This window comes from Astyanax mexicanus, chromosome 14 (assembly GCF_023375975.1).
Source record: "Astyanax mexicanus isolate ESR-SI-001 chromosome 14, AstMex3_surface, whole genome shotgun sequence".
In the NCBI taxonomy this organism is placed as follows: Eukaryota; Metazoa; Chordata; class Actinopteri; order Characiformes; family Acestrorhamphidae; genus Astyanax; species Astyanax mexicanus.
This window is the reverse complement of record NC_064421.1, coordinates 47,616,001-47,628,675: the sequence shown is the minus strand read 5'-3', so window position 1 is coordinate 47,628,675 and position 12,675 is coordinate 47,616,001. Positions and strand designations below refer to the sequence as shown.

The window sequence follows — 12,675 nt, the reverse complement described above, 5'->3', positions numbered from 1 at the left end:
CACATATCAGAAGTAGGTGGATTTATCCTCCTGAAAAAAATTATACCGCAGAAAAAGCTGCTTTGCTTTAAAATAAACTTTCATTTTAAAAACGCGCCCGAAATCTGCACCCCCGCCATGAAAAGAGCACCCCCTCTCTGGAAGTGCGTTTCTAATTTAAAGTTAGCTTAAGCACATATCTCTGTTTTTATCAAGAAGACCTTGGTGCACACTCCCGAGAGAGGGTGCTTTTCCTGGTGGGAGTCCTGAATTCAGATGAGCAATGAATCGCAATAATAACAATAAAACAATATACCGTAACACTTTATAATAACTTTATATTTAAATTAATAATATATTTTAACTAATGCTCAGTAGATGTTAAAAAAAGCATTAGTTCATCAGAATTTCCATATTAATAAATGCTCACACAGGAAACTTATTTATCAGCATTGATATTTATATTAAAAATGTTAGCAAATCATTCATTAGCTCATCAGAATTTGAACATTAATAAATCGCTAGTAAATTTTAAGTTGAATTTTAAACCGGGCAAATGTTTATCAATTGATAGCAACTTTTTAGTTTCTAAAAATGTGTAAAATAACAGTTATTAATCATTAATTAATGTTATATTAATAAAAAAAGTTATTATAAGGTGTTACCCAATATACTGCAATAAAAATGACTTTTGAATAATGTCTCGTTCTGCTTACAGATTAGGAGGGATTGGGTTATCTAACGTTTATATTAACTGCTGCCAAAAATCTCTATAAAACGTATAAAAACGTATAAACATTCTTTTAGTAAAAGAACACCATCGCAAGAAGTGCTTTCAGTAGAAAAAAATTAAATTACAGGATTCAATGCTTTATATGAGTTAAAAAAAAGAATGGAGAAAATGTAAATAAATATACAACAGAATTAACATGCCAATACATAATAAATATTATTAAATAATAATCAAATCTGTTGTTATATTAATTTAAATATTAGGTGATAATTGAACAGTTTTTCTAATATTTATTTTATTCAGAGATTTTACGCATCATTTTTTGTCTAATAACATAAATAATAATAAATAAGTACTTGTAAAGTAAATCCTTAAATTGGATTCAACTAGTAATAAACACAGTACAGAAAAGTACAGAAAAAATATATTTAGTTTTTTTGTGATTAACTGTAATTCCGCAAATGTGGTTAAGCAAATGTATGCAAATGTCAATGCACATAGATACATAGAGAACAGAGTTTATAACAGTTTGTTTCCATAACAATAAATCACTGAATGCACAGAGTGAGTAAATATGGAAAATATATCTGCATTAATCTCGACTTTTTCTTGCTGTGTTAAGAATTTATGGCCAACAGAAGCTTACATCTAATCCTCTGAGAGATGACCTTGTTAAGACCTTATCCCATCAAAATACTGCAGCCAAACACACACACACCAACACACACACACACACCAACACATATATAAGCTGCCAAGCCCACAGAAATCCTAAACAGTCGTCTTTCATTCCTGACAGACATACTGTACTTACATTTACATTGAAAGCTCTTTTAAATACTTCTACTGACCTGAAAAAAGAAATTAATTGAAGGAAATCTGATCAGGATTCTGCTCCTACAGCAGGTAACAGAGGAAACGCTGTAATGAAAGCTGTAAATGAGCTGAAAGCAAAAGCACATTCCAACAAAATGTCAATGTCTGCTCCGGCCGACTGCGGCCTCTGACACTATTGATCATAAGCTACTCCTACAAGAAGTGTATCAGTCTGAATCCGCACTGACTTACTTTTACTCTCTCTCTTTTCTGGGTGACAGTTCATAGAAGGTCATTTTTAACTCTAATTTTAACTTCTTTCTTTCACCATTGCATTTATTAAACAGTATAAAACTAGATTTGTCTTGCTTTTCCATTAAAAAGCAATTAAAAATAAAACTCTGTCAGTCCTCACACTGTCAGTGACTCAGACACTCCATTTCCCAGCATTCTCTCACTCAGAACTACAGCGACTCATCGGATCACGTGACACTACAGCATTCCAGTTCACCTTGCTACTGATTACTGCACCTGGACTTTTAGTATAAATACACCTAATATACCAGTTTGCTCTCTACTTTACAGAGTATTGAATCTAGATTTCCTGGTTCTCTTTTGACGCGTTTCTTCTTCGTTTATTTGCTTTTGTGTTTTGGCCAGTTTCCATTTACTGTTTACTCCTTTTTTCCTTGCCCAGTTAATTGCATTAACAAACCACAATATGAGTTACAGTGAAAAGACAAATTGCAATTTGATTATGTCAGCGTCAGTTATTATTCTGCCTTTCCAATTATTAATTCCAAAAAGTGCTTTTATAATAATTATTTTAAATAATTACATTTATATATATATGAGCCAGCGGAATACAGACATCTTTGTTTTTTCTAGTGGTCCCGAGACCTTGAGGGCCAGCAACCTCTCTGAACTCAACATTAAACCAAGCATTAACTATTTACAACTCCCCCAATCTCATGAATATATGAAAAGCCCACCCATCTCAAATAAATAATACATCATTTAATAAAGGATGTCTTTGTGTAGGAGGTCTGTAACGGACAGGTGCATAATTTATAGGACTGTAATGCACTTAAAGGCAGGTAACTCCTGTAGTTATTAATCTATTAACATCTGAGACTTTCAGAGAGGCTGGCTAAATATTAACATAGTAAAAAAGTATGCTGGGAGTTGTGTGTATTGTTCTTAATCCACAAACAGCCAATCAATGGATCTCTTGGATTATTGCTGATTATTTGCACAATCATACTTCATGTGTATTTTAAAAAATATATATTTTAAAGTCCAACGAGTTCTGGATTTTAATCTACACAGATTAAAAATCCTGATTTCTCTCCAGAAAACATTTATTATTTATTTGGGTGAGTAAAGCGCTTCTGTTCATTTATAGTATTTTCACTAAGGCTTGGTGAAGCAATATTAGCATTAACAGCTAACTGCTAGCGCTGACAAGGATTTTAGGTGCGCCTTATAAGTCCGAAAGGCTAGGCTACCACAGCAAAATCTGGACACTGTATTATCAAACTCTTAACAACAGAGCATTAATAAGCAGCAGGTTAATTATATAGATAACTGATGGTAATCACAGCAGCCCTGTAGCAGATCATGAGTGGAAAATGCTCCTTTCCCTCCCTCCGTGCTCTGTTCTTAAATTAATGCCCAAGCAGTTACAACTCCCTCAAGATACTACAACTTTATTCTCTTGAAATATTACGACTTCTGTAAGTTAACTGTTCTTATTTCTTTAAGAGTGGCCCTTAAACATCCATACTGCAGATTTCGGAATTTCCGAATGCTGGTAAAAAATCTAAATCAAGTTCGGCTTCAGGTCCATTTTTTTATTTTTGGATCATCAAATAAAAAACAGAAAAAACAAGCTGTTATTTGTTTTTGGCACTCTAGTCAAAAACTAAATACAATTTTTTTTTTTTTCAATGAACTGAATTTTCATTTTTAATTTTCCGGATTTTGGATTCTCAATTGAAAAAAAATCAAAAGAACAAACGATGCACAAATTTTGTTGCTGTTGTTTGTGTCATTTATGAACATATTTACGATTGTGTTCTAGGATAAACAAACAAAAGCACAATTAAATCCATTCCTATACTTTAGTTCACTTTACTCCTCTCTTTAATTTTTACTTTAGCTTAGCCATTAGCTTAATGCCTCACTTGAGTACTTGTGACTATAGCATTCCTGGAACTGGCTGTACAGTAAATAAACACATCCTTAAGGCAGACTGAGAGAGAGAGATAGATAAATAGAGACAGAGAGAGAGACAGAGAGAGAGAGAGAGAAAACGAGAGAGAGAGAGAGAGAGATAGTGGGAGGGAGGGGGTAGAAAGATACTGCACTACAGCTCATGCTCCATGCTGAACTGCAGAAGAGCCAATAAAAGCAGGTTTTCTTTTCCACAGACATGCAGTGATGCAGTTCCTGGTGTTAGCGGGTCGTTAGCGTAGCGGTGGTGGATTATAAGAGAACACCTCCTCGCTGATCCAATTTTGGGACTACCGCCCTCTGCTTCACAGAATTAAACTGTGTCAGATTGTAGGCGTGGGAGGGGAACTCCAGCTTATCCTCTGGTTGTCGGCCTCAATGCAGGAATAAGCATAATCTCACCCAAATTACGCAGCTGGATTTACTGGGAGGCGTGGGTGCAGTCGAGAAACGCTAGTGTGTGTGAGTGTGTGTGTGTGTGTGTGCAGCAGAGTGAGACAGCGAGAGTACTCCTCCATCACATTCATTATGGTGACCGGTTTGCCCTTTGACTGTAATGAGCCTGCAGTGTGTGTGTGTGTGTGTTTTGTACATTTTCAGGACAACAGATGATGGCGAAAAAATTACCTCTTAAAAATGATGAGTTTCTTTGATTTTACCAAATCGAAAACCTCTGGAATATAATCAAGAGGAAGATGGATGATCACAAACCATCAAACCACCAAACTGAACTGCTTAATTTTTTGCACCAGGAGTAAAGCAGCATAAAGTTATCCAAAAGCAGTGTGTAAGACTGGTGGAGGAGAACATGATGCCAAGATGCATGATTAAAAACTGTGATTATTATTATTATTATTATTATTATTATTATTATTATTATATTCCAGAGATTTTCAATTTGGTAAAATCAAAGAAACTCATAATTTTTAGGTTGTCTCTTTTTTTCCAGAGCTTTATATGGGTTAATCTACAAAAAAAATCTTTTTCACATGACGTTATCTCAAAGTCCCACCAAAAATCTTGTAATAAAAAACTGCATAAGAGTCAGTTGATTAAAAAAAGTACCTTCTCAGCCCTTAAAGCTAAGCTGGATATCCTCTGTGGTTTCTATCTGGGCTCTGCTCAATTATTTCCGGTGGAAAAAGATGTATAATCAGAGTGTGCCCAAAAAGACAGGCCAGACTGGCTTACAGGGTGTAATTTATTGATAGAGAGAGCCTCCCACCCAAAATCTACTGTAGCATGCTTCCCAGCTAAAGGGCATGATTAATTTGTTCTCTTGTCTTCAGCCTGCCTCTCCATAGGACAAAACAGCAAGTCCTTTCCAACATCTGCCTCTTCATCTGCCTACTGGGGTCAAGCAATAACAATGCAGGAAGATACAAAGCAAAACTTTTCATTTTTGCTTAAAAATAAACTGCTGATCCTTTGGACCTTTTTATTCTCTATTTTTATCTCTTTATCTCAGCTGTAGGTTTAAGTGAGACGTCATCATAACAATTTTAAATATCAAATTTTTGTCCTAATCCACTTTTAAAGTTAGATTGGGAAAAAAAATGATAAATGCTAATCGCTAATCACTCTTGTAGGTCCTGGGATCAGAGTTTGCTGGATATCTGAACAAACGTGGTGCTGCTAATGGTGCTGATACAAGAGTAACTGCAAACATGGAGATATCAGAAATTCATCAGTTAATTAATCAGTTATTCATTGCATTTCATACTGTTTGAGATGATTAAATGCGTTATTTACAAGGGGAATGTTGTTCTTTTGGCCACTATTGTTAAACTGCTGCTGATGCAGCATTGCCGAGTAGCATCACAGCGCTAACGCTCGGAGGAAAGCGCAGCATCTCAGTTCCGATACATCAGCTCACAGACGCAGACTTGTGCTGATCCACATCACCCTAGGAGTGATGAGGGGAAAGAAGAGCGCCATCTACTGAACCCACCCAGAGAGAGCAAGACCAACTGTGCTCTCTCAGGGCTCCGGCAGCTGATGGCAAGCTGCATGAACGGGATTCGAACCAGCGATCACCTGATCATAGTGGCTGCACTTTAGGCTGCTGGACCACTCATTCTCACCAAAAATCTACAGACTATGTATGTATGGAGGACATGGCAGAAATAATCGTTGACTAATCGACTAATCTGAAAAATAATCGCCAGATTAGTTGACTACCAAAATAATCATTGGTTGCAGCCCTAGTGTGGAGTGTATGCCCTGTTAGGCTACTCATACAGGGCCCACATGGGCATGATTTACTTTACATACTAACCACCTATAAGGACATACATATATATATATATATATATATATATATATATATATATATATATATACATAAACCACTGCTAAAATTCCTATACATTTGTCTTAAATTAAAAAGTCTTAAATCCAGAACTGTGATCATTTGGATAGCCGTTAGCCACATTAAGCTCTTAATGCATTTCTCTCTCTTAGGGCTCGTTTCACGGCCACAGATTAAGACTATTGCAGCCCAAAATGGATTTTCAATGAAGCAATCCCACTCACAGAGCGACAGAGTCCGAAGCAGAGTCCAAAGCGATGCTTAAAGTATATCAGTATATCTACTGGACATTAGCGTAGCTGAACAGAGGCAGCAGACAGAGCATTTCTTTCTCCAGAGAAGGACGCCGGGCGCTGCCAGGCCGGGTCCAGTGCCATGGCGGGAGCAGTCACACTCCGCTGATGAAGCACACTGTGAAGCATGACCGCAAAATCGCTCTGGGGGCCAGCAAGAGATCAGCACTGCCAAAAACCTTAATGTGGGTAGAAGGCTGGAGTCATGTGCGCTCATGCCTGGCCCTCATCTGTAGGCCTCACCTCAACATCTCATCCTTCACTGCCACTCCGTTTCCCCAGTCTATCGCTTCCACCTCTCCCCCGACTCTCCTGAGAAGGACGGGTCAGCGGAGAACCTGCGAAACCTCATCACCCGGCGTTATCGGCAGTTCATTACGGCCTGTCGGGACTTGAAGGCTGTGTCGAGAGGTTAAGGGGGTTAGCGGTGTTCACTCAAGGCTTCTGTCTAATGATAGATAAGTGTCTTGATTAGTCTTAACTCTTCGGAATTGATTGTCTGGGGAAGATGAGTGAGTCTGTCTGTATTTGCCATGTGTCTTCTGGGACTTTGTAACCAATAGGACTTTAAAGCATGTGAGGAACACGAAGCTTACAAGACTTACAAGACACCAGATTCTCAGTAATTATGCCCATTACAAATAACAAGGGTTGAACAATGAAACTAAAACACCTGTCATTTTAACGTGGACCAACCTTCATTAATTGCACATTGCACCAGTAAGAGCGTGAAGAGTGTGAAGGTTCAATTATCAGGGTAAGAGCACAGTTCTGCTCTAAATATTACACAATGCACACAACATTATGGGTCTGGGACATACCAGAGTTCAAAAGAGGACAAATTGTTGGTGCACGTCTTGCTGGAGCATCTGTGACCAAGACAGCAAGTCTTTGTGATGCATCAAGAGCCACAGTATCCAGGGTAATGTCAGCATACCACCAAGAAGGACCAACCACATCCAACAGGATTAACTGTGGACGCTGTAAGAGGAAGCTGTCTGAAAGGGATGTTCGAGTGCTAACCCGGATTGAATCCAAAAAACATAAAACCACGGCTGATCAAATCACGCAGAATTCAATGTACACCTCAACTCTCCTGTTTCCACCAGAACTGTCCGTCACCACAATCAATTATTGTGCTCTAAAACCAGGTGTTCCAGTTTCAATGTCCAAACCCTGTAAGTCCCCTAGTGAAAAAAGTAGATTAAAGTAGTATACTAAGCATTATTATGCAATAGTGCACAAAAGTGTACTTGTAGCCAAATTATTATTAATCAGTATATTTAAAGTATATCAAATCTAAAATGGAACAACTTTTTAAATCAAATCAGGTCAATCAGATTCAAGCCAGACTGTCCTAAATTGCAGCTCCTGTTGTCAAATTTAAAAGCAAATTGTTATAAATGGCACAAACTGACAGAATTCTTTTATTTGGTCTTATTTTAAGGAACTTTAGATCTTCAATCGGGCCAAAAACAAAACTCTTATCAGCCTCCTGATCACAGGCATCTAAAAATACATCCCGCATTGTGAAATTCGCAGCTTTGTTGGAACTTGTGACTCTGACAACCTGACAGGTATGAGCATATATCTAAAGCTGCTCCTCAGACGTGGCCTACTCTCGCAAACATTCACTTTCACACTTTTTTTTACCCTCTGTTTAGTGTTTCTATCGAGGCACGTCCACCTCGTTCGTTTGATCAGATGGAATCTGTGCACTGGCGCTGACACTGGAGACGTGCGAGGCATGTTTCTTCACTTTTCTAACAGTGACACAAGTTAGAAACTGCATTTTTACTTTATACAGGACTCACAAGAAGCTTCAGATCTGAGAGCTGATCTCTTGCATCCAGGCTTATGGGGTTTTAGTGGGTAAAGATAGATTCCTCAATGTCACGTTGTCTTCTTGTCCTATTTTGAATTACGTTCAAACTAAAAGTGTACTTCATAGCAGTCTATATTTTTTTTAAAACACTATCTTGATGTGTATGATCAACGTTTACTTTCAAACATTTGATGAAAGCATAATATTAATGCACTTTTAATATATTTAACTAAGTACATAAATCTGTTTAGAAGTATATTTACAGCATACTTTTTACAGCAGACATTTCTCAATATGTTTTTTAAGTACAATTAAGTATAAAAAGACAACAGCAAGTGGAAATGGAGGAGCTACTGAATGCAATTCAGTCACGTGACTGAAAAAGCAGAGAGTTTTAGGTGCAAGAGAAAAGTGTGAAATATTTTTCAGAGACGTCCCCCTGAGAAACTACTAATCTCGTCTGGACAGGGCTATAGTTGTTCTGGACGGGAATAAAATCACAGAGGACCCTCTGTAAAAGAGAAAATTAGCCCAGAACCCCCTGAGAAACTACGAATCCCGTCCAGATAGGGCTTTAGATCACTGTGCAAGTCCAGAACTAGCTGGTTAACTTGTTCTTCTGCTTCCTGAAAAGGATGTCTGTAAAAACAATACAATGCCACACAAAGCAGGCCTGTTTACAACGCTATTGTTACACCTATTGTTACACGTTACAACACAACACCTGTACAATAGGTAGCGCGGTATCTGGAGTACAGCAGCTCTTCTTACACTGATCCAGTTAAGCCCTGGAGCATTTCTCCAGCATGTGTTCAGCAGCCTGCTGCTGCTAGCCGGAGCTGATCTGTTCACCTGAGCGCTCCTCTCCGGCTACGGCTGATGACAAAAACGCAGCATGACAGCCACAACTGGCCCAGTTCTCGGGCAGCTTCCCCCGCGTCCCCCCACGGACCTCCGGCTGCCATTTACCAGCTTACTTACAGAGGAGAGGCAGAGGAGAGGAAAGGATAGGAGGAGGGTTTGAGCTGGATCTCGGAATAGAGGAGCATCTCCATGGGGTGGCTGCTATCAGGCATTACAGAATGAGGAGAGAAAAGAAAGGGAGGTGATGTAGAGAACAGAGAGAATGAGAGGGAGGGAGAAAAAGAGACAGAGAGAGGGAGAGAAAGAGGGGGAGGTGTGGTGGTGGTGGTTGTGGTTGTTGGGTGAAGGGAAGGTGAAAGCTCTTGCATGGGGCTGCTGCTATAGCTAGCATGCTTTTCCCATTCCATTCCATTATCATTCCATCCCTCTCTCTCTTTCTCTCTTTCTCTCTCTTCCTCTTCCCTCTTTCATCATTTCATCAGCACCTGAGCTTGGGCTTGGTGCATTCTGTCCTCTTCCCTTTTTTTCTCTCTCTCTCTTTATATATATGTGTGTGTGTGTGTGTGTACCCCATCATCCTTTCTCTCTACAAGCCTATATATTCTCCTCTCTATTTTCCTTTCCTCTCCCATCACCCCATCATTCTCCTCTCCAAGAAGCAATAAAGCAATGGGGAATGGGGGAATAGGAAAAAAAGGGATGAATAAAGGTGGTACAGATAGAATGAAGCGAATAGATAGATAGATAGATAGATAGATAGATAGATAGATAGATAGATAGATAGATAGATAGATAGATAGATAGATAGATAGATAGATAGATAAAGCACGAGGCCTGCTCAGCTACTTACCTTTGCTGTTGTGATGAGGAGAGGGGTGATGTGATGCGATGAGCCTCGATGCGAGCGCGCGCGCATACGCGTCCACAAAAAACACACGCACGCACACACACACACACAAAGGCACGCACACACTCGCGCGCGCTCACGACGAGGAGGAGGAGGAGGAGGAGAAAAAGGAGGAGAAGAAGAAGAAGAAGGGGCAGTTCTCCAGCAGCCCTGTAGCAGCGCAGGCTGCCGCTCGCCCCGCAACCCCCCGCGCGCCTCTCCGTCCAGCCCGCCCCCGAGCCGCCGCGGCGCGAGACGCTGCTGGTCCTCTCCGGCCGGCCATGGCGAGGAGGAGCACGGGGAGCGTCCGCGCGCCTGAAGGAGGAGACAGAGCCCAGCCGCCTCTCACACACTGACACCACCTCCTCTCTACCAGTCCTCTCCCTTCCCTTTCCCCTCCTCCTTCTCTCTCTCTCCCTCTCTCTCTCTCTTCTGTCCCCTTCTCTCTCTCTCACACTGTCTACATCTCTCTCTATTTCTCTCTCTCTCTTCTGATTTCTCTCTCTCTCTCTCTCTCTCTCTCTCTACATCTCTCTTTCTCTGTCTCTCTCTCACACTGTCTACATCTCTCTCTGTTTACATCTCCCTCTCTCTTCCTCTCTCTCTCTCTCTCTCTCTCTCTACGCCTTGCTCACTCTCTCTCTTAGTATAAAGTGATGTGGGTTGCCGTTGCCCCTGGAGACGGTTTATCCACCTGAGGACAGCGGCTGTATCGGTGTTCTGTCGAATTATGCTCCCTTGACCAAACGTGCTACCATAAACCATGGCTAGGGTAATAGTTATAGTAGCAGTGGTAGTGACATTGGTAGTAATAGTGATAGTAGCAGTGGTAGTGACATTGGTAGTAATAGTGAGAGTAGCAGTGGTAGTGACATTGGTAGTAATAGTGATAGTAGCAGTGGTAGTGACATTGGTAGTAATAGTGAGAGTAGCAGTGGTAGTGACATTGGTAGTAATAGTGATAGTAGCAGTGGTAGTGACATTGGTAGTAATAGTGAGAGTAGCAGTGGTAGTGACATTGGTAATAATAGTGAGAGTAGCAGTGGTAGTGACATTGGTAGTAATAGTGAGAGTAGCAGTGGTAGTGACATTGGTAGTAATAGTGAGAGTAGCAGTGGTAGTGACATTGGTAGTAATAGTGAGAGTAGCAGTGGTAGTGACATTGGTAGTAATAGTGAGAGTAGCAGTGGTAGTGACAGTAATAGTAGCAATGTAAATCATAGTGATAATAGCAGTGGTATTGATAGCAGCAGTGATAGGACCAGTAATAGTTAGTGACAGTGGTAGTGACAGCAATAATAGTAGTAGCAAAGTAGATAATAATATTGATAGTACCAGTGATGCTGGCAGTGGTAACGATAGTATTAGTGATTGTAGCAGTAATAGCGACAGTGGTAGTGATAGTAGTAGTGTAGTAGTAGTGAACAGTAGTAGCAGTGTAGATAATAGTAATAGTAGTAGTGATAGTAATATAATGCAAAAAATTGTCAATTATAATGATTATCATGATTGCGTGAATAATAATAATAGCAGTGCTTGTGATTGTGGTAGCTTTAGTGTTAGTGGCAGTAGTAGTGGTGATAATAGTAATAGTGTTAGTGCTAGTGACAGAGGTATAAACATAGTTTTTAGAATATAGCATATTATTTACAGTTTTATAAACAACATAGGCAAATCAATAATCTTTTGATTCCAAAAATCAACAAGGCTTGATGGAGAATTATGAATGTCTATCAGTTTTTAGCCACATTAACCCTATCAGACCTGAATTATCTCCAGTGATGGAAAACATTGTAAGAATGCTGTTTTATGTGTTTTATGCACAGAAAAGAAAACTTTAATATTATTATATTATCTAATAATACTATAAAATCTATATAGCAAATAAACCCTAATTTATTCTAAATCATATTGACCCTTTAATTTCACGAACCATCCCTAAACAGTAAAAGTCATGATTAAAAATTGTTCTGAATCATGTCATGTTGCTTAAAAACTCTAAAGTACTACTGTTTTCCAGTGTTTTTGCAGTGGGCGGAGCCTAGCTACTGCTTCATTGGTTAATAAACTTGTTTAATGTTCTACTTTGATGAACAAAGGCTCTCAAACTGTTTTAATAGTGTTCTGTGCAACAAAACATTCAAAAATAAAGAACATACATGATGTCCATTGTAAAGGATGCAGGGTCTGAAAAGTTTAAGCTTTTAACTAATAGTAAGCTTAAAAAATACTGTGATGTAAACTACTGGCCTCGTTTTGGAGATTTCACCTGGCTTGCTCTTCTTTCTCAGCTGACAGCAGGTAGGCACGCTGCAGGGGTGTCGTGTGCTACACAGGCCATCAGCTCATACATAATCTATGCAATGATCAGGGTCACGAGAGGCAGCGGAGGCTGCACTATTTTCACCACAAAGAGATGACGTTAGGGAATTCACACTCAACCCTGTTCATGTACTGTAATAACAACCAAACGTAGAGTAGCCTTTATTCTGCATGCACTGGTTATAAATGCATAATTAAGACTGATGTAAGCAGAGGGTCACTGAAGCTTCCTCAGCAGTGCATTAGAAATGCAGTTCACCAGGATCTGATCTCTGATCAGGTTAATCATAAAAGAGACCGTTTAATCAATAGCCTCAGTGACGGAGGGGAGGTGATCCTTATTTGCATCTTAAGAACTCCATTCTCTCCACTGAAGAGTGATGCATATGTTCACACCCACCACCCTTCCCC

At 39.6% G+C, this 12,675-nt stretch overlaps 1 protein-coding gene across 2 annotated transcripts in view; it reads right to left on the bottom strand.

Moving 5' to 3' along the window:
- Positions 1–10,336, bottom strand: part of LOC103035957 (serine/threonine-protein kinase PAK 6) — a 29,210-nt gene extending 18,874 nt beyond the window's left edge. Inside the window, exon 1 of one of the 2 annotated variants that reach the window (XM_007230364.3) lies at positions 9,907–10,336. The gene's annotated coding sequence lies outside the window, so the exon portion shown is untranslated. Of the gene's footprint in view, positions 1–1,563; positions 1,668–9,906 lie in introns of those variants that run through there. The other variant, XM_022672576.2, reaches the window with a different exon arrangement.
- Between the last annotated feature and the right edge of the window lie 2,339 nt (positions 10,337–12,675).